At 44.3% G+C, this 23,335-nt stretch overlaps 1 pseudogene; it reads left to right on the forward strand.

Annotated features, from left to right (window-relative positions):
- Positions 1–9,150: 9,150 nt before the first annotated feature.
- Positions 9,151–9,770, forward strand: LOC131751521 (TIP41-like protein; annotated as a pseudogene).
- Positions 9,771–23,335: the final 13,565 nt, after the last annotated feature.

Here is a 23,335-nt window from a genome sequence, read left to right on the forward strand (position 1 = left end):
CCAATAGCCACATTAAGAAAGTGAAAAGAAACAGATGACATGAATCTTTAAAATAGTTTTTATTTAATCCATATCTAAAAATATTATCATCACTTCAACATGTAACCAGTATGTCTCCAAAATGTGGGGTATATTTTACACTTACAGGACATCTCAATGGGGACACTAAATTTGCATCAGAAATACTTGATCCAGGCTTCCCTGGTGGCACAGTGGTTGAGAGTCCGCCTGCCGATGCAGGGGACGCGGGTTCGTGCCCTGGTCCGGGAAGATCCCACATGCCGCGGAGTGGCTGGGCCCGTGAGCCATGGCCGCTGAGCCTGCGCGTCCGGAGCCTGTGCTCCGCAACGGGAGAGGCCACAGCAGTGAGAGGCCCACGTACCGCAAAAAAAAAAAAAAAAAAAGAAATACTTGATCCTCACAACATTGTAAATTAACTATACTTCAACTTTTTAAAAATCCTAAATATGGGACTTCCCTGGTGGCATAGTGTTTAAGACTCCACACTCCCAAAGCAGGGGGGCCGGGTTCGATCCCTGGTCAGGGAACTAGATCCCACATGCTTGCTGCAACTAAGTGCTCGCATGCCACAACTGAGAAGCCAGCGAGCCACAGCTAAGGAGCCCAAGAGCTGCAACTAAGGAGCTCGCCTGCCGCGACTTAGACTTGGCACAACCAAATTAATTAATCAATTAATTTTAAAAAGTCTTTCCAAAAAAAAATTTTTTAATCCTAAATAAACAAATAAATGGGCACTAAATAGTTTTTAAAAAAAGAATGAAATATTTGATCTGTATTTGGAGTTTGTCAAATTTATACCTGGAAGAGTAGATTCACATACAAGTTCAATAACGGAATGGAGTATCTGCTTTTTATTTTTAATTTAAATTAATTAAAATCCTCCAAAAGTAAAAGTTTAGATCAATCACACTAGCTACAGTTCAAGTGCTCACTGGCCACATGGGGCTAGTGGTTCCGGCCTCAGGCTGTGCAAGCTAGACTGAAACCTGGCTGGCACACTTCCTAGCTGTGTGACCTTGGGCAAGCCACTTAACCTCTCTGAGTCTCTTGTTTACTGTTAAATAAAATCCTAGCTGTAAGAGGCCCCCACTGTCGGCACCTAAGAAACGATACCTCCCACTCACCCACTGAAACCTCCTCACCTCCTTTTTCCAAAAACTGTTTTTGTGAGTAGGTAAGGCAGTTAGCATACAAATTGCATTTAATCACGTAGAAAGACTTTTCCACCAGGGACTGAAGATCTGCTCAGTCTTGTGGGTTCCACTAGAGTAGACTAGTGTCCAGCCCTCTGGGCCCCCCTGTTCTAGCATGTGCCACTGGCATCATAACTATGTGTACAAAACATCGTAATACATCTGTAATAAGCATCGTAAACATCCACTCTCCCACTGCACTAAGGAGAATATTTATGGGTTTCTGCTCTGCAGAACCAACACACACACAGAGCCTGACACACCCCAAGAGCCATCACAAAATGGTTTTTGAATAAAAGAATGGATCACCCTGCAATACTATCTGTGGGGGAAAAAAGGGAGTAGGGGAAAAGATTTGCAAAATAATGTAAACCTTATCCCAGCATCATCCACCGGCATGCTTGTGGGCGGGGATGGATTAATGACTTCTAAGTTAGCAGACGCTCATATCATTCAAGAGGCTTTACATTCTGACCCACGGTGTTCTCAAATTGTCCTAAAGTTAGGTACATTTTGGAGAACAATCCAACAATTCTGCATATAATGCTATGAAATTATTCTCCAGTCCTTTCAACAGGAAGCACCGTCTCTCTGTCTCTTTCACTGCCTGGCTCTTGTGCTGAAAAAGCCTTTCCCACCTTCTTCTCTCCCAGGCACACACGTATTCATCCTCCCCAAGTCACTTTATTCATTACTTCCTCTAAGAAGCCTCACCCAGACACTTGCCCTTCCACCCACCCTAGTTTTATAACCGAGCAGGACCCTATGAGGCCTTCCCAGAATAGACTTCCACCCATCTCTGCCTGCTTTTTGTCTATAGAAAAACTAGTCAAAGGGCAAATTTAATCAGAGAAGGGAGAAAATGCAGAAAGGAAGGAAGACAGTCAAGCAAGACAATATAATAATACTCTAGCCATTAAAGAAAATCAAGGACCTTTAGTTCCTCCTCAAGGGCTACATATCATATTCTGAGCCACACTCTTTGAGTGTTTTGCAGATACTGAAGCCCCCAACAGGTGGGAGAAGTTAACTGCATGCTGCCCGCAAGCTCATAGACCCCAGACCAGTTGGGACCAGAAGATTGATGATGCTGACTCCCAATGACCTCACCACCAGCCAATCAGAAGAATGTCCACGAGCCGACCACGCCCTGCTCCTTGAACACTGTAAGACACCTCACTACCCCCTCCAGGGAGGGACACAGTCTGGAGGGATTAGCCCACTGTGGCCCCCTTTGCCTGGCAAAGCTATTTCTAATTCACCCAAAATTCTGTCTCCAAGATTTAATCCGGCACCAGCGTAGAGAGGCTGAATTTCGGCAACGGTTTCCCTGTGTCCTGTGGGGCTCCGTACACACTTCTCTGTTGCACTCAAGGGGACCAGGTTTCAAACTGTTCACTTAAATATCTCTCCCTGATGCCAGGACCTGAATGTGAGCATCCTGAGATGGGAATTCTGCATCCCCAGTCCAGCTCCGTGCCAGGTTCAGGGGCGTGGAGTCCGCGTTTGTGGAACTGAACTGAATTGGATTAAATGAACAGCTCCCAAGCTTTGTGTGTGAGATTTTAAATGACTAAAGTTCAGAGAACTGAGTTTTGCAGTTTTGCAGGATTTCATTATTGTGGCATTTCATCTTCCCAGAACCAGGCCCCTAGCATGTGTTCCTGAAGCCCAGAAGGAAGCCGAGAGAAAAATGGGGGTGTCAGAGGGAAAGAAGGTGGCAAGTTCCACTTGGTGGGTTCCTCTCTGAGCCCAGCACCCATATACCAGGTGTATGGGCCAAGTCACCAGACCCTCACCACCAAATCTTCATCACAGCTCGCTATAACAGTGTGTCTGTTACTCTTTTTTTTTTTTTTAGCACAAAAGCATTTAATTTTAATTTGGCACATGGCTGAGTGAAAGCCTCATACTGGCCAGACTGAATGCGCCCTTATCTCCATAACGATCGTTACCGCTCTCCTTTCCAACTCCTTCCTTTCTGGTATCCCTGTCTACCCAAATCGTTCTTACCCCTTATATCCTCTGCAGAATGCTTAAATAGATAGCTAGTGGGAAGCAGCCACATAGCACAGGGAGATCAGCTCGGTGCTTTGTGACCACCTAGAGGGGTGGGATAGGGAGGGTGGGAGGGAGACGCAAGAGGGAGGGGATATGGTGATGTATGTATATGTATAGCTGATTCACTTTGTTGTAAAGCAGAAACTAACACACCATTGTCTGTTATTCTTATTAAATAGATGGGGAAACTGAAGCTCAGTGAGGTTAACTCACTGAACAGAGTGTTTGGTGGAGCAAGGATACGCACCCATCTCTGTTGAGATCCCAAGTTTTATTTTGTTTTATCCATTCTTCTGTCTTGCTCCTAAGTCTGGAATGACCACTCAGAAAAGAAGTAAGGCACAGGAAAAGGAGAGGATGGGGTTTCACATTTTGCCAACAGCCAACCCTGCCTGCCATTGGAAACCAGAAGGAAGGTAATTCAGTGTTCAGCCATAGCAGTACCGTAGAAAAGAGAAAAAATGGTCCGTCAATTTCTTCATTCATTGCACACATATTTATGTAGTACTGTAACATTGGAGTCAGGAATGCGGGAAAATGAAAGGTGTATGAGTTTGAATACCAACTTGGCCGCACACAGCTTTGGAAAATGCACTTAACTGCTTGGAACCTCAGTTTCCCTGTCTCAGATCAGAGTTCAGAAATGCAAAGAATTCCGCATAGAGCATGGCTGACATTGGCAGCACCATAGATGGAACTAGAGAAGATCATACTCAGCGAAGTCAGTCAGACGGAGAAAGACATGTGTCATGTGACATCCCTCGTATGTGGAATCTAAAATACGACACAAACGAACCAGTCTACGAAACAGAAACAGACTCGCAGACATAGAGGACAGACTTGTGGTTGCCAAGGGGGAAAAGGAGGGGGAGAGACAAATTAGGGGGTTGGGGTTATATTATATACAGATACACACGCTACTGTATATAAAACAGATAATCAACAAGGACCTGTTGTATAGCACAGGGAAATCTACTCAACATTTTGTAATAAACTGTAAGGGAAAAGAATCTGAAAAAGAATAGATATAGATCTATACATAACAGAATCACTGTGCTGTACACCTGAAACTAACACTGTATTGTAAATCAACTATACTTCAATTAAAAAAAAAACATGGCTGATAGTGATCAATAAAAACTGTCATTATTGTTCTTGTTATTGTTACTGGTACTGCAAAGTGAAAACAAGAGCCTTGCCCAAGCAGGGGGGTATGGCTGGAGCCCCACCATTCCTGTTTTAACATTTTCTTCTCTTTCTCCCTCTCAACCTAGAGATGTCCTAGAAGTGACTTTGGGGCTCTTTCTCCCCCACTGTTGGCAGCTGTACTCAGCAGCCCTCAAAGCTGATGGGATAATGGTTCGACCGGACAGGCGCCAGCCCACTGCCAGGAAAGCCAGTCCTTCCCCCCATGCCCCCTCGGCGGGGCACTGGCCCTTGACTGACACTTGGGCGCGCTGGTCGTGTGCCTGCCTTAATCCCACGCAGGGCAAACAATAATTACACCAGGCAGCTTGGCTCAGGCACTCAGGCACGCTGAGTGGGCACTTGTGTAGAATCAGCTCCAAAACGATACGCACGGCTTTTTCTTTCTTTCTTTTTTCTCCCTGACAACATTGTGACTAATGGCTTTACTTTTGGAGTTTCTGGATCATTGAATCAATTTTAGGGTCATTAGTGAGGGGGGAATAGGCCTTCTCCATCTCGAACTGTCTGTCCCCAGCATCCTTTTCTCTGCAGTCCTTCCCATGGCTGTCAAAATCGGCATGAGTGGCCCTGACACGGGTGTCATGCCATTTGGTTTGCAGTCTCCACAGGCCAAACAAATAAACAGTGGCCACAACAAGGTCCGGGTCATTGCAGCATGAAAGCCTGGCACCGTAATGGACACGGCAGTCACTTTGTCGGCCCGGTCTGGGTGGCCCCTCACGTCCTATTCTCCATCCCCGCCAAGCAGGCAGTGAGCCAAAGGATGTCACTTTCCAGCCTCCGCTGGTTGAAGCTGGAGTCATCCCTGACACAGCTCCAACCGACCCGCTGGCTGGCCAGCCATCAAACATACTCTGCCTGGCATCAGGATTAAGAGACACAGCCATGCTAATCAAGGATGGGCAACAGAATTGTCATGTCTTGCCCACTCAGCGCTGGTGGCCCCTGTGGCTACGTGCATGGCAGCAGGCAAAGAGGACTGGGGGGGTGGGGGGTGGCGCGGACGCTGACAGAAGGAGGAAGAGAGTAGGTCTTTAGAGGCACTGCCAGAATAATTGCCACTGCTTGTAACTGGGGCGTAAATTCCCCTGAATGAGGCAAGAATGTTTCACCTGAAAGGCCCTGGAAATTTCCCTAGAACAACTACCTCTTTTACAGATGGGAAAATGAGACCAGAAAAAGAAATTGTTGACCAGGGCTATCCAAGGTGTCAATGATGGACAAAGTGTTACCCAATGCCGGTTCGCTGGCCCCACTAAACAAACAGAAACATCAGAGTTTGGAGCAGGGAGGGATTTACTGCAGGGCCATGCAAGAATGTGTGGCTCGTGCCCCCAAACACCCCGAACTCCCCGAAGAGATCCAGCAAGGCACTTTTAAAGGCAAGGCCGTGGTTGGTCTTTACCAACTTCTAGGTGCAGGAATCCTTTGTCCAGGTAAACCTAAAACAAGACAAATGTTATTCTCTGTTCTGCAACTTTTTCTCTCTACCTGAATGGAAAAATGTCATCCCCTTAAAGGTCAGAGCCCTGAGAATGGGCTATCCTGTATATTTCAGGCTAGAGGCAACATTCTTAATTCAAAGCAAAAGCAATAAAATACAAAGGTTAAAGTAAAAGAAGCAGCTCTAATATGGAGGCAAGTTTTTTCTTCCCTATTACACTAAGACTGGACTGGGTTGCTTCATTTAACATATCAAGCTTGGCTACTTAGGGTTCTGCACCCAATTCCAATATGTGTGTGTGGATTTTTGCACACCAGCAGGAAATGCTCCAGCACCAGCAGGGTGTCCTACAATTCAAGTCAATTCTGACACTATCTACCTGGCGATGGCATCAGATTCCACAGGTTAAGGGCTCAGCCCTACAAGACTGCCACCCTCCCGCCCACCTCCAATGACAATCACAAGCCCAGGTTGTCACCTGTGCTTCTGACCAAGAGATTACCAATGGGAGGTTCCAACAATCCCCTCCTTGGGTTCAATTAATTTGCTAGAGCAGCTCACAGAATTCAGAGAAACATTTTATTTACTAGATTAATGGTTTATTATAAAAGGATATAACTCAAGAACAGCTAGATGGCAGAGGTGCAGAGGGTGGGGTGTGGGGACAGGATTCTCTGAGCACGCCTCTCCTCCTGTCAGCGGTACTGAGCACTGACTCGACCAAGACACTTTCCACCGTGAGGGGCTGACCTAGTAAACAGGAGTTCATTGGTTTGTGTCCCTGGGAAATGCGGAGGCACATCTTAACTGCAGCACAGCTGGATCCTGGGCCCAAGGATGCCATCAGGCTTGCCTCTTTCTCTTTGGATGGATTTATATCCATCCAGCTCTCTTCTCTTGCCTGTCAGCTTTGTTCTCAGGAAAGCTCTATTTATGTGGGTCCCAGATGGCCACCAGCAGCTCCTGGTCAAGTTCTTCTCTGTCCAAGTCATTCCAGCGAAAGTCTCAAGATCGAGTGCTGTTTGTCCTGGATTAGGTCACATGCCCAGCCCTGGACCAGATTCCGTGGCTCTGATTGGCCAGCCCAGGGTCATTCACCCACCTCTGTGTCAGAAGGCAGGGGAGCGGGAATTCCAAAGGGGGATTCAGATGGAGGATGGATGGGGGAATGGATGCTGGGCAGGCAGATATACACATGTCCACCATGGTCACCTGCCTTGCGCCAGGACGTGGCTCCGAGCTCGACAGCCGCAGGTCAACCCCTCTTCAAGGCATCGTTAGATTGTATTCATCGTCATTTTCCAGATAAGAAAACTAAAGCTTAGAGTGCTTGAGTCTCCTGTCCACGTGTCCACAGCAAGTACAGGGTCAAGCTGGATTCAAAACCAAGTCTCGGGCTTTCCCGGTGGCGCAGTGGTTGAGAGTCCGACCGCCGATGCAGGGGACGCAGGTTCGTGCCCCGGTCCGGGAGGATCCCACGTGCCGCGGAGCGGCTGGGCCCATGAGCCATGGCCGCTGAGCCTGCGGGTCCGGAGCCTGTGCTCCGCAACGGGAGAGGCCACAGCAGTGAGAGGCCCACGTACCACACACACACAAAAAAACAACAACCAAAAAAAAAACCCAAGTCTTATTTCCCCAAATGGACAAAAGTTCCTCAGTGGTGCTGGTGCCTGTGAGCTACTCCACAGCCTTTGGCAGGGTCTGCCTCTCCCAGCACAAAGCAGCTCATACCCTGTGTCTGCTAATGGAAAGCATTAGCACGCGCACGCGCACACATACACACACACGCACACACACACGCACACACAGTTCAACTAAGGTTATTCCAATTTGAGCCATAAGACAATGCCTCCTTTGTGATTCCTATTTATGACTCCAACAGAAATTAAGGACTCACTGTCTTAAGGTCTCCCTCCGTCCCTTCAGAGCCAAGGAACCATTTGATGATCTCTGCTCCCTTCATCATCCCCCCTGCAGCCACTGAGTCTGAAGGCAGATCCCTGGTCCCCATAAAGTGAGGCAGAGAACAAAGCAGGGATGAGAAGTGGCAGGAGGGGCTGAGCAACAGGGGCCGTGGGCCTGGCTGCTTCTGCATCCTGCCTGTGCCAAGGGCACAGGCTGGGCTACCTGCACAGCCTCAGCCAGGGCACTGCACCTCTCTGTCCCAGGCTTCTCCTGAATGGAAAGATGGAGGTATCAGGAGCTGCCTCTTGAGTGGCTACAAGGATTAAACACCCCGATACGCATAGCGTGCTCAGAGGCCAGTGCGGGGTGGGCTCACAATAAACCAGCTCGGCAATATTGATGCAGAAAACTCGGCCTCTGTGCTCCGGTGCTGAACTGAATCTTGGAGACAGAGTGTTGGGTGAAGTAGAAAAGAATAGCTTTATTGCTTTGCCATGCAAAGGGGGGCACAGCAGGCTCATGCCTCTCAAAACTGTGTCCCAACACGGGAGGATTTGGTGAGGAGTTTTACAGCAGTGGTTCAAGGGCAGGGTTGCTGATAAGGATCAGGGTGTGTGCGGGGCCTGCACTCCTTTAATCTGGCCTCCAGTGGTCCCCTGATGAGCTACTCTGGTTGTCAAACTGTGACCTTCTCTCTGGAATGAAGAATGCTTCATCACGTAGTTAATATCTTCCATTTGTTGGGGGTTTTAGCTCTGCAGAAGAGCTCAGAGATATTGTTATATGTATCAACTGAGGTGGAACCCCGGCCCTGCCCCCAAAGCTGTGCTGTTGTTTCTTTTGACCGCTCCTCCCTTATCTCTGCACACCCTCCCTTCCCTGATTAACAAGCATTTGAAAGGCTTCCATGCCCAGGAGCCCCACAGGATCCTGCTCAGTTTCAGTATCATCAGAGATAGGACCAGGACTGGAGTAGAAGCGTGGCCTGGACACACAGACAGGAGAATCGCAGAGAAAGCGGGACCCTATGGCCAGGCAGAGACATTCCAGACCAAGGAATCCTCTTCAATCTCTGGGAGAAAAGATGGACTTGGGGCGACCTGTGCATACAGGTACCCTCTGCATGGACGTCAGGCCCTCCCAGCACCTCCCCCAGCCCAGACTTTTAGGAGAGCAGCCAGGGAACATGCGGGCTCTGAGAATACAAAGTCCCCCTCTGACCTTTAAGAAGTAACAGAACCGGTTGGCCGCTGCGGCCACTGCCACCACTGCTCCAGCCTGTTCCGTGAGGCCCACGCGGGCCCCACTGCGGCCGCGATGATCCACGGCTTCCAGAGCAGCCACCAGGACTTCTCTTTTGGGCCCTGGAAGCTGACGGCGTCCAGGACCACATCATGAAGTCAGCGGATGTGGAGAAGTTAGCTGATGAATTGCATATGCCATCTCTCCCTGAAATGATGTTTGGAGACAACGTTTTAAGAATCCAGCATGGCTCTGGCTTGGGGGTTGAGTTCAATGCTACAGATGCATTAAGGTGTGTGAACAACTACCAAGGAATGCTTAAAGTAGCCTGTGCTTAAGAGGGGAAGGAAAGCAGGACGGAGGGTGAGCCCTCTAAGGAGGTTATTAAACCATGTGATTGGACCTATACAACAGATTATAAGGGAACATTACTTGGAGAATCGCTAAAGGTTGTACCTACAACAGATCATATAGATACAGAGAAATTGAAAGCCAGAGAACAGATTAAGTTTTTTGAAGAAGTTCTCCTGTTTGAGGATGAACTTCATGATCATGGAGCTTCAAGCCTGAGTGTGAAAATTAGAGTAATGCCTTCTAGCTTTTTCTTGCTGTTGTGGTTTTTCTTGAGAATTGATGGGGTGCTTATTAGGATGAATGACACAAGACTTTACCATGAGGTGTCTATTCTCATTTAACAAAAGTACTAATTGACATTGGGCTTGTTCATGTTGTTACATTGTCAGTCTGACAGTTTGAAATTCAGTAATGCTTTATATTATATGGCTATTTGTCTAACCTTTAAGATTGGGTGTGTCATATTCACTGTTGACTGCACAGTTATTGAAACATTACGTCTTCTTTTCCAAAAGTTCTACGAGTTGAACATGTTTTCCAAAAGACACTCCCTGGTAAAGGGGAGTCTGATGCTTCTTAAAAACCTCTTAAACTTAATCTGTTTAAGAAAACTGTCCCTTAACTCTTACTTTTTTTGTGGTATGTGTTGTTTATGTAATGTCCTGATATTAGAAATACCAATCTCATGGCCGCCAGAAATTTGTATTATACAATTATTTTGATAGTTGTTTTAATGTTTGAAAGCTCTGCACTCCATTTCAAGGAACTGTTAACATACGAAGTTTTCAAAAAAATAAGTGAAGAAAGTGGGGGTTGGCTTAAATTGAGTCATGAAAATTCTTCTTGTAGCTTTATAGCAGCCTTTCCTTTTTGAATGAATGTTTAATGTCATATTTGTGATCATATAGAATGACAAATGAGAGAAGAAACCACCAGTATCAGTCAGGGTAATTGTAGTAATAGTTACCTCTCCTAACAACCCTATGAAATAGATGCTATTATTATCTCTGTTTTATAGCTGAGGCAACTAAGGCAAAGAGAGATTAAGTAACTTGCCCAAGTTATACAGTTAATAGGTGGCAGAACTGGAATTTAAGCCCAGTAAGATGTGATTGGATTGGTATTTTCCTAAATCCTGCACTTTCTTTTTCCTTTGAAATAACATAGTCACTGTGATGGATCTTTTTCTTTCTAAAAGTGATAGTAAAGTACTAAAAATAAGCTATACTTTACTCCCTCAGAAAAAATGAAATCTAAATTTTTTGAAATGCTTATACTTTAACTCAACAATATTGACTTGTTTTTCAGAATTTATCCTCAGAAGATTCTTACATACAGTAACCCACAAATATTAATCAGGCAGCTGTACAGAGTTGTGTATATATAAATATTCATGGCAATTCTATTGTTTATAATAGCTAAAAGGAAAGAAGTAAGGCGCTATAATGCCCCTTGAATGAGCATTGATTAAATGGCCTTTTATATCCTGTTGGCCTACAACAAATAGACTGCCAGATATTTCTCCAGCAAAGTTGGATTTATTCGGGATCAGCAGAAAATTGCAGTTCAGGTCTGTAACCATGGGGGGCCATGTGCAAGTCCCCACACGGCAAGGGAAGGAGAAGGCTTTTATAAAGAGGAAAAGGAAAATGGGAGTGCTATAGTAAACAGAGAATCCATGACTTTCCATTGGTTGAGTCCTTGCCAGGAAATAAGAGGAGTCTTTCTTCTTTCTGTTGGGCTCTGCTATGGTTGCTGGGTATGAGAGCTCCTCATTCTAGTCTCCCACATCTATTTAACTGACGTTTCTGTTTATGATTTTTTTTTTACAGTCCATAGAATAGAAAAATATGCAACCATTAAAATTAATGGCAGAAAGTTGTTTAACTGATTTGGAAAGATGTGCCTATTAATGTTGACTTTTAAAATGCAAGTATGAAACTATATAAGATTTTATGTAGAGATTTCTAAATGTTAAGGATAGTGTTATCTATAGAGATTGTGATTGCTGATGATTTATACTCTATACATTTATAGTATTTGATTTTTTTTAACAATAAGCATTAATCTGTTTTGTTGATATAAAAGATTGAAACTTTAAGGGAGCATAATCTTGTGATTTTTCTTTAATTAAATAATGTTTTACCAATAAAAAAAAAAGAAGTAACAGACCCCAGTCCTGTAAATCCAACAGGATGCTATCAGCCAGCTTCTCCCTCCCATACTAGGACTAATCCACTGACCACACTGTTCCCTGAGCCCAGACCAGAGGCCTTCTGATGGGGAAATATGTATGTATTAATAAATAACTCTATATAAACACTACATATGTATCTACACATATATACATCTGTATGCGTGTATATATACATACATATCATATACATATAATTGTATTATATATAGATACACATATATACATAGTCAGATACTATATATTATCAAACAATGATCAAGAGATATTTGAAGAAAACCTGAATGAAGGGAAGGATCCAGACATTCACAGATCTGAGCTTCTCTCTCTTATGCCCTTCCTATGTGCTTCACTCTTCTATAGGCAAAAATTTTGGCTGTCAGGCCTTGCTCACCCTCAACCTCTGTACCCTACTTTCCCTGTATCTGGGTTCACTTTACCCTCTTCCCTCTTACCCTTCCCACTCAGGCCCTCCAGTTCAAGTTTAAAGAGCTGTGACCAGCCTCGGTGAGTGACCCAAGCTTTCCCTGCTATTTGCATCTTGTATTCCAATGCTGAGAACTCAGTTCCTCTGGGGCGAGCTTTTGTTTTGCCTTTGGTGGTCTCCCAAGTCTCTGAGGTGCTGGGACCCTATCTTGCTTTTCTAAATCCCCTTCCTGGAAATGCCAGTCTTGACCGGACCTCTGTGAGAGCTGGCCCTCACTGCCTGAGTCTCCAAGTGCATGTTCTTTCCCTTCTCTACATGCACCCCAAAACTAAACCTTACATCTGTCTTAGCCTAGGGCTAGGGCTGCCATAACAAAATACCATAGACTGGATGGCTTATAAACAGCAAAAATGTATTGCTCACAGCTCTGGAGCCTGGAAGTCTGAGATCAGGATGGCAGCATGATGGGATCTGGTGAGAGCCCTGTTCTTGACTTGCACATGGCTGCCTCCTGGCTATGTGCTTACATGGAGGAGAGAGAGAGAGAGAGAGAGAGATCTTTCTCTTTTTATAAGGACACTAATCCTATCGGATCAGCCCCCCACCCTTATACCCTCACTTAACCTTAATTACCTCCATAAACATCTTATCTTCAAATACAATCAGATCAAGGGGTTAGAGGCTTCAACATACGAATTCTGGGAAGACACAAACATTCAGTCTATAACCACATCTAATACCAGTTCTTTCACCAAAATGTCAAACTCTGCCCTCACCCAATCCTGTACCAGTCAATCTGATACCTCTACCCACCCCCATGCCCTGATCTGCCACATGGCAAGCAGCACCTTGCCCAGCAGGAAGCAGGATGGAGGCCACCTGTCTAAGGAAACAGCTGATGAAGGGTTGACATCTAGTTACACTCCTGACTTCTGACCACCAGCTCCCCTTGACCTCTGGTCCCTAGGGCTCCCTCACAATCGGCTGCAGCCTGACATTTGGCCTTTGAGTCCCGTCCACATGCTTGGCTTTGATCTTCTGGTCCCCGTTGGGCCTCAGCATCCCCAGCCCTGTTGCCTGTGCCACTTGCCAGCCTCCCAACCACCTGTGGTCTCACTGGGATGACTTGTCTAGATGTCCTTTGCCACTGTTTCTCTTCCCTGAGCAGCCACTCCACCATCCCCTGTCACACCTGCCACAGGTGTCCCTGTGGAGGAGCATCTACACTGCCCCACCAAGAGGCTGGGGGTCAAGCCGCTTCCCAGGATGATGAGATGGGCGAGTCCTGAACCAACTTTATAAATAGAGCGTTCCTGTCTTCAATTACTATCATGTAATCCATCATCAGAGACTATTTCTGGAAAACCCACACTGAGCCCAGTGGATTGATCGAAGAGTTCAGCTCTCATCTCAGGATTACTGCATGGACATCGTCTACAAGAAAATAAACAAACATGCAAAGGCACAGCTTAAGAGAGTCATCTCCAGCCCTTGCCCCAGGAGGTGAAGCCATGCCCATTCAGGGCACCAACATCCCTAACTCATAACCAAGAAAAAAAGAGAACGAAAGTGAGAGGATAATAGTGAAGAACAGAAAAGGAGGAGAAAGCAAATGGAGAGGAAAAAATAAATACATGGCAAAATGTGGTGAACCTTGATCTGGTTTACTCTGTTTGAACGCCCCCCTCCCAGCCTCCATACAAATGGGAGAGAATCAAATTGTCAGGATGTCAAGATTTTTACTTAGGAATCAACCCATTTCATATATAAAGAAGTAGATTCACATCAGCCTACAGTTAGTCAACGAGTTAGATGCCAGTGCTCAAGAGATTTTAATAGCAGTCAACATTTATTTAACTTGATATGGGCAGTAACTGTGCTAAATGCATTATGTGTATTATTTCTTTTAATCCTCATAAAAACTTAGGAGATAAGAACTATGATTATTGTCCACTTTACATGTGAGAAAACATCTTTTTATCTATTTCCTGGCCATGAGGAAATATCTTGCCATGATCACCCCACTACAAAAAAAAAAAAAAAAAAAAAAAAAAAAAAAAAAAATCTGTCTGACTCCAAAGGCTAGCTGTTAACCATTCCATTTATTTCTAAATCAGGCTCCAGGGAATACTATCATTCAGCAGAATGTGAGTAAAGTTAGGGAAGGAAGATTTAAATATATAAAAAGAAAGTGGTCACAGCAAATGCTGAGAGATACAGGTGGATTTGGCACATTCCTAGTTGAAATTCTGATCTTTATTCCTAAGCAGTCAAGTTCGAAATTCAAATTACTGACACCTTCTTTGATTGTGAAAATGTTCACTTTCTTCAGAACCAGAAGATTCGTTCTGGAATGTCACTTCAAAAGCACTGTTTTCTCCAACTCAAAAGGATGCTAAAGACCCTCTTTCAGGACGTTATATTTTTGAAATAACCAACCTGACTGTGAAAATAAGGTGTTTCCAATTTTTGGCTCCCATACTGGGATATAGAGAAATGTTTGTCAGCAAAAATCTGTGGGCCGAGGATTTCTGGATACATTTTTACCTCCTCTGTCATTGGGACTCCGGGTCCCCTGGTCTGTCACTTCATAGGAGCTGCAAATCCTCTGAGAAATAAATTCAAGGTGGCCACTCACATCTTGTGGAATTGACATCGTGCCAGCCGTAAAGGAGAGCTAACTGACCATGCAGCCCAGGAGGAAAGCCAGGGAGAACTACATTTATGGGATCCTGGTTTCAGAGGGTCATAAATCTCTAAGGCTCCTCAGACACAGAATTCCAAATGAGGCTCCAGACCCACACTGTCCACCACGATCACCATGGCCACATGTCCACTGAGCACCCACAATGTGGCCAGTCCACATGAAGAGGTGCTCTCTGTGTGAAATACACACCAGATTTCTAAGACTAAGGATGAAAAATTCATTAACTCATTAATGATCATTTTTAGTCACTATTTGATAGGTTAAATAAAATGCATTATTAGAATTGATTTCACTTGTTTCTCTTTACTTTCTTAATGTAGCTACTATAAAATTTTAAATTACATATGTGACTTGCTTTCTGTTTCTGTTGGACAGTTCTGCTTCAGACACTCAAACCACTGAAAAGATCTTGCAACTTACTGAGATCTCAACAAATCAGTGTATGCCAAAATTACACGACTTACAGGGCAGCTTTCTATGAGAACGACCTGAAGGCTAGCAGACAAGATTTTCCACAATTAAAGACATAAAAAAGGAACCACACCACAGCGAGATGTTAGGAGGGACAGAGACACAGTACACTTTGGACCCACACCCCTGAGTTGGTGACCCACACGAGGAGGAACATTACAATCTCTGAGGTCTTCCCCCAGGAGTGAGGGAGCCGAGCCCCACCTGGGTTCCCCAGCCCTGCACTGGGAAGAGGAGCCCCCAGAACATCTGGCTTGGAAAACCATCAGGGCTTATGTTCAGGAGAACTGGAGGACTACATCAAACAGCTAATCCACCCTTAAAGGGTGCATGCAAAATCTCACACGCTCCAAGACCCAGTGCAGAGGCGGTAGTTTGAGAGGAGCCTGGGTCAGACACTTGCTCACCTTTAAGAGCCTCCTGGAGAGGCAGGAGGAACCTGGGACTCCCCCAGGGGACATAGATGTTGGCGGCAGCCATCTGGGGACGCTCACTCTACCATGATAACATCAGAGCTGGCAAACACCATTTTTGAATCTTCCCTCTAGCCTGTTAGTGCTGGAGACCCAGCTCTGCCCTCCACGGGGCCAGCACCAGCCCCAGGACCCCCTGGGCCACAAAGCTAACCATGTAGCAAGCCTACCCTGCCCTCCAGTGACCCCATAGCCATTGCATGTGGCCTGGTCTCACAGCCAACCAGGCCAGGAGCCAGCCCCTGCCTACCAGCACACCTACAGCAGTCAGCCCACCCCACCCCAACAGAAGGGGGCACACGAGCCACACAGGACGCACCCCTAGAGCATATACATTGGGCGACCAGAGGGGAGCATGTTGCTGGGACCCAGAGAACATCTCCTGCATAAGCCCTCCCATCCATGATTGGGAAACATAACTGACCTACCTAACACATAGAAATAAACACAGAATGAGGAGACAGAAATATGTTTCAAACAAAGTAACAAGACATAGCCTCAGAAAAAGAAGTAAACAGGGAATTCCCTGGTGGACCAGTGGTTAGGACACCGTGCTTCCACTACCAGGGGTCCAGGTTCAATCCCTGGTAGGGGAAGTAAGGTCCCACAAGCTGCATGGCATGGCCAAATAAATGAATAAATATTTCTTTAAGAAAGAGAGGAGTGCAATATTTTAAGAAAGAAGGAAAGAGAGAAAGAGAGGGAGGGAGGAAGGAAGGAAGAAAGGGAGCTAAACAAAGTGGAGATAAGCAATCTACCCAATAAAGAGTTCAAAGAAATGATTAAAAAGATGCTCACCAAACTCAGGAGAAGAATGGATGAACACAGAGAGAATTTCAACAAAGAGTTAGTTCTTAGAGGAAATGCTTTCAGCTTTTCACCAGATTATGATATTAGCTGTGGGTTTATCATATATGGCCTTTGTAACATTGAAGTGTGTTCTCTCTATCCTGACATTGTTGAGTGTTTCTATCTTAAATGAATATTGAATTTCATCAGCATCTTTTCAGCATCTACTGAGAAGACCATACAATTTTTATTCTTCAGTTTGTTATTGTGGTATCACGTTGATTGACTTACAGATGTTGAAACATCCCTGCATCCGTAATTCATCTCCATCTTGAGAAAGAACAGAGCTGGAGATATCACACTCCCTGGCTTCAAGCTATCATACAAAGCTACAGTGATCAAAACACTATGGTTCTAGCCCCAAAACAGACACATAGATCAGTAGAACAGAACAGAGTTCAGAAATAAACTCACACTTTTATGTTCAATTATTCTATGACAAAGGAGGCAAGAATGTACAATGGGGGAAGACAACCTATTCAGTAAATGGTGTTGGGAAAACGGAACGGCTACATGCAAAAGAATCTAATTGAACTACTTTCACCATACACAAAAATAAACTCAAAATGAATCGGACTTAAATGTAAGACCTGAAACCACAAAACTGCTAGAAGAAAACATAGCATTACATTCTTCGACATCAGTCTTAGCAAAATTTTTTTATATCTGTCTCATCAGGCAAGGGAAATAAAAGCAAAAATAAACAAATGGGACTACAACAAACTAAAATGCTTTTGAGCAGCAAAGGAAACTATCAACAAAATGAAAGGGCAGCCTACTAAATAGGAGAAGATATTTGCAAATGATATAGTCAATAAGGGGCTGACATCCAAAATATACAAAGAACTCATACAACTCAATATTGAACAAACAAACTTAATTTTTTAAAAAACTGATTAAAAAATGGGCAGAAGACCTGAATAGACATTTTTCCAAAGAAGACAGATAGCCAACAGACATATGAAAAGATGCTCCACATCACTAATCATTGGGCAAATGCAAATCAAAAACAATGAGATATCACCTCACACCTGCCAGAATGGCTATTATCAAAAAGACAAGAAAAAGCAAGTGTTGGCCAGGATGTGGAGAAAAGGGAACCCCTGTGCACTGTTGATGGGAATGTAAATTGATTCAGCTACTATGCAAAACAGTATAGAGGTTCCTCAAAAAATTAAAACTAGAACTACCATATGATCCAGCAATTTCACTTCTGGGTATTTACATGAAGAAAACAAAAACACTAATTTAAAAAGATATATGCATATCAATGTTTATTGCAGCATTATTTACAATAGCCAAGATATGGAAGGAATCTAAATTTCCAATTGGTAAAGAATTTGTGGTATACATCTATGATGGAATATTAGCCATAAAAAATGAAATCTTGCCATTTGCTACAAATGGATTAATCTAGAGGGTCTCAGTGAAGTAAGTCAGACAGAGAAAGACAAACTACATATGATCTCACTTCTATGTGGAATCTTAAAAATAAAACAAAAACAACATTGTAAAGCAATTATACTCCAATAAAGATATTTTTAAAAATAAACAAACAGTTTGGACCTGAGATCAGAAGAGGTAGGGACACCCAGGGGAGAAAGAAGAGCATGTCCAAAATAAAACTCATTTGTTCTTTGTCCCCCCACCAAAAATAAAAATAAATAAAAATAAAATTTTAAAAAATAAAACAAGCAAAACAAAACAAAATGAAAAGATACAGAGAACAAACGTGGGGAGGGGAGGTGAAATAGGTGAAGGGGATTAAGAGGTACAAACCTTCAGTCATAAAATAAATGAGCCACAGGGATGTAACATACAGTGTAAAGAATACGGTTCATAATATTGTAATAACTTTTCATGGAGACAGATGGTTACTAGACTTATTTTGGTGATCACTTCATAATGTATGCAAATGTCAAATCTCTATGTAATACACCTGAAACTAACATAATATTGTGTATCAAGTATATTTCCATTTTTAAAAAATCATTGTGTGAGCCCATATCTCCAAATAGCTCTGGTTTATTGAACATGCAAAGTCCCCACTTTTCACTTCATCACCAATCCTGCCCCTTTCTACTTTCCTAATTCTCTTTATTTTTTTTAAATCATATGTAGGGCTTCCCTGGTGGCACAGTGGTTAAGAATCCACCTGCCAATGCAGGGGACACAGGTTCGAGCCCTGGTTCGGGAAGATCCCACATGCCGTGGAATAACTAAGTCCATGAGCCACAACTACTGAGCCCGTGTGCTGCAACTACTGAAGCCTGTGCACCTAGATCCTTTGCTCCACAACAAGAGAAGCCACCACAATGAGCACCCACTGCAATGAAGAGTAGCCCCCGCTTGCCACAATTAGAGAAAGCCCACATGCAGCAACAAAGACCCAATGCAGCCAAAAATAAAAATAAAATAAATAATTAAATTTTTTTAAAATCGTATGTTAAAGGTTTATACATCATTTGTTTTCTATTATCAGTAATGATATAAGAAATTTTAAAACAAAACGGAATTGTATTCAATGTAAAGAAAATTTGAATCTATTTTCTTCAAACATGTCAATGAAAAATTTTAGTTATTTTTCTTAAATTTTCCAAAGAGTTCTTTTTCTTCAAAAATAGATAAAATTATCTGGGCTTCCCCGGTGGTGCAGTGGATGAGAGTCTGCCTGCCGATGCAGGGGATACGGATTTGTGCCCCGGTCCAAGAAGATCCCACATGCTGTGGAGCGGCTGGGCCCGTGAGCCATGGCCGCTGAGCCCGTGCGTCCAGAGCCTGTGCTCCACAATGGGAGAGGCCACAACAGTGAGAGGCCCGCATACCGGGAAAAAAAAAAAAAAAGTTAATTAAATCTTTAAAATGATTCATCTAAATATAAAATTATTTATGATTCTGGCATTCACTATCTATCTGAAAGTCAATGTAAAGAAGAGTATGGTGTGTTACAGTGTTATATCTAGATATACATACAATATTGCAAAATGTTCCTCAGCCATCCTGTGCAATGTTTGTGAATCATGGCCTAATTGGAGAGTCCTTCTAATTGGAACATGAAAAGAAGAAAGAAAATGGGTGCTGACACTAGGGGAAAATGACACTTTGTTTTGCAAGACTGCTGTATTCACGTGTTCTGAGAGAGAGAATTTGACAAATTAATTACTCTGTCTTCAAGGGAAAATTTGACAACTTAATTAGCTTCTCTTTTCCTTTACCAAGTGCTTCTGCAACTCAAATCCTCCTTGTCTCCCTAAGCAGTGTTCAGCTCCAAAATCTACAGTGGCACAGCCTATAGACCTGGCTACCTTCCAACCGTCAACTGTTATGTTGGGGATGGAAGAAAAAGTTTCGAAGGAGTGTTTCCTTGGAGCCTGAAAGGTGTTAGTCATGAGACTGGATGTTTAAAGGATATAAATCACTAGATGCCAGTCCTGAGCTCCAAGAGACAGAAATCACAATGTGTTCTCAATTAAACTTACTTTGTGTGTCTGTGATACACAGGATTCTCTGAAGCATAGGGCCCAGAGTTGGGTCACTCTTGCCAGAATCTTAGGGCAGCATCAGGATACAAAGTCAATCACCGGCACCTGGGTCCACTCGCTGAGCTCCACCACGGTTGAGTGTGTACACTGGGATGAACGAGAATGCTATCACCCACCACTCGATTGTAGGTTCTCCTGCTGGACTCTAAATTCCAGACAGCCAACAACCGTGTCTGACTTTTCCACTGCTGTATCCTTAGCATCCTGCACAGTATTTGGGCACAAAATTTGAGCTCAGTCATTACTTGACTAATGAAGTTACTAAGCTCACTGAGATCCTCATTTTGCTCACCTGTGAAATGGGGACAAAGATACCTTCCCTCACGAAGATTGTCTTGAGAATAACATGTGATCATATTCATACAACCTCAGATTACTCTTGACACATAATATTAATTTTATTATTTGATGACTTAAAAGTAAAGTTAGGGCTCCCCTGGTGGCGCAGTGGTTGAGAGTCCACCTGCCGATGCAGGGGACACGGGTTCGTGCCCTGGTCCGGGAAGATCCCACATGCCGCGGAGTGGCTGGGCCCGTGAGCCATGGCCGCTGAGCTTGCGCGTCCGGAGCCTGTGCTCCGCAACGGGAGAGGCAACAACAGTGAGAGGCTCATGTACCGCAAAAAAAAAAAAAAAAAAAAAAAGTAAAGTTAGTAAACTCTCTGGAATACTGTTTTCTCATTTACAAAATGGAAGGAGTAATACCTGTGTCATTAAGACTATTCTGAGAACTGAGTAGGAGAACATATCTGACAAAAATTTAAATGTTCAGTCGTTGAGCAGTAACTGTGTTGATCATGAGACGATGATGACAATGACAAAACTCCAAGCTTAACCCCAAACTCATCTCATTTCACTTACTTCTTGATACCATGAAGCACTTAGAAAGGGCCTAACAAAAAACAAAGCAAAACAAGAGCCAAAAACCAAAGCTCTGCCCTCAACACTATTTAGGCCACAATATTTTAAAATAACTATTATTGTTATTATCATAATTATTAACCAGTCATGAAATATTCATTTAATGTTTACTAATGCCAGAGAATAGGAACACTGGATTGTTTTCAGTGGAAGCATATGTCACTGTAGAGAAGATGACTTTAAAATATTAGAAATAATTTTTAAAATAACATAAGACAGTGCATAGCACTATTTTGTTTTCCATTCATTGTGGTTTTATTAATTGGTTCATGTAACTGGGAAATTCACAGGATGAGTTCAGGTACAGCTGGATCCTGGATGTCAAACAGTAGCATCTGGACCCTAGGTCGCTCTCCTGGCTCTTGTCTCTCCTTTCCTCTGAGCCAAGGTCCCTTTCAGCCTTTCCCCAAAGCTGACCCTGGGGTCACTTAAGTCATAGACTCACCCCTGCGTCTGGAAAATGGGCTCAGTCCCACCAGAACCACTTGAACTGAAGTGGAGAAGGAGTGAGCCCTCAACAGAAGGAGAAATGCACAAGGCCCACTGGGGCTTTGGGCGTGTCATCCATGACAGGAAAGACCTTCTGGAGGTCAGTGCATGGCCTGGAGGTGGGGCTTCAATGGCAGCCTTGCTGGCCTTCAGTTTCCTATCAGTTTCGTTTTTTTGTTTTTGTTTTTCAAGTCAAGTGCTAACTTGTATAGTGATGACCACTTGTAATAGGCACACGGAAGGGAAGGGAGCTGGGGCAGTCAGAGGGTTTGGAACAGGATAACAAAAGAATGGAAAAGAGAACAGGAGGGAAGGAGAGAGGGAAAGAGAGCAGAAGCAAGGGAGGTGGGGAGGGAGAGAGAGAGGGAGGGACGAGGGTACCAGAGTTGGATGGACAAAGGTGAGTAGGGGGTTAGAGTACATGGGTCTATTTTAATAACTGGGAGAATGGAAACTAATAAATGAAGATCAACATTCCCCTTCTCGTTAGTTCTAGCTACTCATTTTTTTTCCTAATTTAAGGCTGACACCCTGTCCTTTTCATGTTAAATGATGCTGGTATGAGAAAGCAGATGGTTCTCACGGAGCAGAAATAATCACGGCAACAATCTTGGATCCATATGGGAACTTCAGTGAACACAAACTTTGACATCCCCTCTTGCTGTTTTTCCTTTTCCAATGATGACAGGGTTTGTTCACTGCAGCTCCTGGTGTTTGAAGTACCATCCGTCAGCACTCTTATAATTGCTCACCATTAATTCTGTGAGCACACCATCGCCACGGCAGTTATGAACCATCTGGTACCTCCTTCCATTTTCGCATATCACTTACAGATGGCAGTTACTCAAGTTAACGTGGCCATTTGGATGGCCAGGTTCTCACTCGTTTCCAAGACACAGTTACAGGGATGATATCGTGTCGATATTCCATCAAGGCATTTTAACCCCATCTTTTCCTTTTCCATTTGCAACCCCCCATTTCTTGGACTGGGGCTCACTGTTCCAGGGCAAAAGGTGACCAGGCCACAACCTCTTTAACAAAACAACAGGGTGAAAAGTCAAGAACTGCAAAACAAGAGAAAGGGAGAAGAGAAGAAAGATAGGAGAGGACACCGGTGCTGTGGGAGTAAGGCTCCAGAACCTTCTGCAGGCCTGCACTTCTGCACTCTGGATTCCATAGGACACACTCCTCCCTCTCGAGAGAACACCAGAGTCACAGCTAGCTGCTGGACAGTCATCGACAGGAAGACACCGGAACTCACCAAAAAAGACACCTCACAGCCAAAGACAAAGGAGAAGCCGCAATGAGACGGTAGGAGGGGGGCAATCACAGTAAAATCAAATCCCATAACTGCTGGGTGGGTGACTCAGAGACTGGAGAACGCTTATACCACAGAAGTCCACCCACTGGAGTGAAGGTTCTGAGCCCCACGTCAGGATTCCCAACCTGGGGGTCCGGCAACAGGAGGAGGAATTCCTAGAGAATCAGACTTTGAAGGCTAGTGGGATTTGATTGCAGGACTTCGACAGGACTGGGGGAAATAGAGACTCCACTCTTGGAGGGCATACACAAAGTAGTGTGTGCATCGGGACCCAGAGGAAGGAGCAGTGACCCAAGGGGAGACTGAACCAGACCTACCTGCTAGTGTTGGAAGGTCTCCTGCAGAGGCGGGGGGTGGGGGCTGCGGCTCACTGTGGGGACAAGGACACTGGCAGCAGAAGTTCTGGGAAATACTCCTTGGCGTGAGCCCTCCCAGAGTCCGCCATTAGCCCCATCAAAGAGCCCAGGTAGGCTCCAGTGTTGGGTCGACTCAGGCCAAACAACCAACAGGGAG

The sequence above is a fragment of the Kogia breviceps genome, chromosome 2 (assembly GCF_026419965.1).
Source record: "Kogia breviceps isolate mKogBre1 chromosome 2, mKogBre1 haplotype 1, whole genome shotgun sequence".
Classification (NCBI taxonomy): Eukaryota; Metazoa; Chordata; class Mammalia; order Artiodactyla; family Physeteridae; genus Kogia; species Kogia breviceps.